Source organism: Glandiceps talaboti, chromosome 19 (genome assembly GCF_964340395.1).
Source record: "Glandiceps talaboti chromosome 19, keGlaTala1.1, whole genome shotgun sequence".
In the NCBI taxonomy this organism is placed as follows: domain Eukaryota; kingdom Metazoa; phylum Hemichordata; class Enteropneusta; family Spengelidae; genus Glandiceps; species Glandiceps talaboti.
The window spans coordinates 3918610-3922398 of record NC_135567.1 but is presented as its reverse complement, the minus strand read 5'-3'; the positions used below and the strand labels follow the sequence as shown (position 1 = coordinate 3922398).

Sequence of the window (3789 nt, the reverse complement as noted above, 5' to 3'; positions counted from 1 at the left end):
CACTAATCTTTAATTATTACAATCAATATTATTATTAAAGTGGCCATATGGATGAGAATATGGTATTTTATTTTGGATTTTTAATTTATAAAACAATTTTATCATGGCTTCCTACTTGAAAAATTAATGTAAAACAACATTGACTAAATCAGTAACAATAACAACCATTTTTCACGTTCATCAATCATTTTCAATTAATTATTGAGTTATTTTACGAACAAGGACTTGGTATAAATTGTTATTTTACAAACAAGGACTTGGTATATATTGTTGAGTTACAAACAAGGACTTGGTATATATTGTTATTTTATAAACAAGGACTTGGTATATATTGTTATTTTACAAACAAGGACTTGGTATATATTATTGAGTTACAAACAAGGACTTGGTATATATTGTTATTTTATAAACAAGGACTTGGTATATATTGTTATTTTACAAACAAGGACTTGGTATATATTGTTATTTTACAAACAAGGACTTGGTATATATTGTTACACATTGATTTCTAAAGGAGGAAGCCATGATAAAATTGTTTTGTAAATCCAAAATCCAAAATATATACCAAATCCTCATCGATATTACCACTTTAATACCAAAGACACTTCGCCTTTTCTCATTTTCTTTCATTTTCAGATCCATTTGAATGTTTTAGTAATTTTGTTGTGTCGCCTGGGGTGACTATTTTTATCGAGACAAAACAAAACAAAACAAAACAAAACAAAACAAAACAAACAAAACAAAACAAAACAAACAAAAAATGACACGCTGGTTACGATAGCAGTGTTTTCTTTGTAATTCTCATTTTTTATAGATTTCAATCCATCAATACATGACAAAAATAACACATTAGCTTACAATATTTGCATAAAACATGTCGAAACATTCCTGAATTGATGTCATCATGCATACTTCCAGTCCTGCACAGTTGTCAATAAGGTTCTAAGTAACGTGTAATCTCGTAAAACGTTCAACCATTTTAAAGCCGCCAAAATATAAATTAATGATAATTTATTCATATTTTCGTTGTCTTGAGAAAGTTTCTTTGGTCTATTTTGTTATAAAGTTGAATTTATAAGGTAACTGTGTACAGAAGATAGTAGATGTCAATTCATTTCATTCTTGTAATTACACCACATCAAAATACAATTACAGAAGTCTTGGGGGAAACGAGTAGCCTGTCTTAGGTAGGAAACACTTAAAGAAAGCTAATTCGTTTGTGAAGATACCAGCCATTATATTAATGTAGCATCTGGTATTATAGCAATATGAGTTGTTTGAAATGTCACATGACTAAAAATATACTTGCTTATACCAGAGTTCTGCCAGTGAGTACTGATGCGTAGGCATGTTTCAACAAGTTATGTCAAATATGCGGCCTCTTACAAATAAATAAATATACTACTTATACCATGCATGAGCCAAATTGGACAAAATATATGGAATATACATGATATACATGATATATGCTCTGGTCATTCTACGTCACTACAACAACGTGCGTCTCCATCACTGGTTCTGCTGTGTTCGAAATATGAGTCAAAGTGTTCAAAATTACCATTACTTTCCCTGATTTTTCTTTGATATCACTGGTGCTGATATAACTTATTCTCTAATATTTTTCTTCATTCAGCTGAAAAATACTCGGGTTGTTACTTCTCGTCTAGCGACTCGTAGTGACAAAGACCCCTTAGGTCACTCATATTTTACTTGGAAAGAAACATATTGGGGAATAACATCTAAATTTTGCAATTAATCACGTGATGTATATGTCTCTATCTAAAAAGAATTCAACAAAAACGTGTTTGAACATGAAATAAAAATAAAATTATGTATTGCATAGAAAAACTAGTCATACATGGAGAAAAATACCAAACGTCTGTAACATCGACAACCGCAAAACCCACAGCCACCAAATAGATCAGTACTGTTGGTCCGTATTGTACAAATTCCACTTCCTTCCGCTATCAATAAAAGTTTGTCCCATCATTGTAACATGGTGTTTGTTTACAGGTACATCGCTAGTCAGAAGTTATAATAATGATAATGTGAGTTTTTATAATAGTACTTTCCCATACTGTGATAAAAGTACTTTACAATTATTACCCCTGACACGTACTTTTCATAGATTACGATCCTTTCCTACGTCCTAATTTTACCGGGTATCATACAATCCATTTAGCCTATGTTAACATATCACTGACTTTGTTCAGTTTATCCTTTATACCAAAAGTGTGGACACAACCATAAATCAAATCTTGCCCGATACTTTAACCTTTAAACAAACAAATAGCAGCAGCGATGTAGGTTCCAATCCTCAATCTGTACATTTATAGCCGGTCATTCTCCATGCGACCATCCTGACAACAATTATCACCCAACAGAAAGACTTTGGAGTTTCAATTAGGTGGTATAATAATAATAATAATAATAATTATTATTATTATCTTTATTTATACTGGATAGTTCTTTAAGCATATAAACACTTGTCTCCCAAGAAGTCCAGTGAGGGCCATACCTCATGGGTTCAATGGGTTAATGCAGGAGGAAACCGGAGTATAACCTGCGTTGTAGAGTCAAACTGAACAACACTCTTCTTACTTACAGCGTGGTAAATTTAATCGAGCCCTTAATCGGTTCGAACCCCGACTGCAGTGGTAAGAGGCAAGTGGGTTAACCACTCAGCCACCGACAACCCTTACTACCTCTCGCACGACATTATGTGTCACGAACTATATATACAAAATCCAGGCACTTATAGCCCGCAGGCACAGGACATTTTACATTATCACGAAGTGAACTCTAGTAAACAATTTTGTGTTTGAACGTTCCTTGTTTGATATGACAGCAAAATTGATTTGTGCTCACAGTCAGATAAAATGTATGCATCATTTTCTGTGTGTGTGTGTGTGTGTGTGTGTGTGTGTGTGTGTGTGTGTGTGTGTGTGTGTGTTATCAGTGTCGGTATTTTGTTACGTTTGTAACAAAAAACTTGTGTGAGACGTCAAAAAACATTATGGAATAATTGAAACTCTATAGTCACCCTGGTTTGGTAGTACATATTTCAGATTGTTGTCCATCTGGATCTATTCGTACAAGAGTTGATTACATATACAAATACAACATTTACTCACCTTCCGATACAGTGCATTGAAACCACTGAAGGTGTGTCGTATTTACATATACCTACGTGTATTTACGTGTATACGGGGGTTACACGCTGCTGATCGATGCGGGTGGAGCGGCGGTCAAGTCACGTGATGTTTGAGGTGTATATTATTCACTAGGTTCGTTTCGGTTACCCAGATTCTCACCGCCGGGGCTCTTCTACGATATCATCCGAGCCTAGGGAAACCACATTCCAACGACTCTGCGCTGGATATATCTCCGAGAGTAGTGCAGGCTGCTGTGAAATACTTCACGTCAACACTGCATGCTGTGAAATACTTCATGTCAAACACTACAGGCTGACCAATTTAGGTACCTTCACGACAAATTATCACTTCTCAAGCGAGTGATACATTTTAATTACAACAAACAGCTTCGCAAGTTCAGTTTTTGTGACTTGGAAGAAATGTAGTGTGATTTCTGGTACGGGTTAGTTGAAATGTGGTTTTTCCTATTGTGTGGGGGGTGTTATAGAAGAGACCCAGTTCTAAGAATCTGGGTAACGGAGACTACCTACTCACTGACTATAAAATGTAAATGGCAATAGAAGACGCCAGCTGTACTAGGACAATAGTTTGAAATAAATTAAGATGTAAATATTTTTTCTGATTACTTTAACAA

The 3789-nt window shown here is 34.6% G+C and overlaps 1 protein-coding gene across 1 annotated transcript in view; it reads right to left on the bottom strand.

The window, feature by feature from the left end:
• Positions 1-3083, bottom strand: part of LOC144450369 (indolethylamine N-methyltransferase-like) — a 16294-nt gene extending 13211 nt beyond the window's left edge. The window contains exon 1 of the mRNA XM_078140973.1: positions 3044-3083. The gene's annotated coding sequence lies outside the window, so the exon portion shown is untranslated. The remainder of the gene's footprint in view (positions 1-3043) is intronic.
• Positions 3084-3789: the final 706 nt, after the last annotated feature.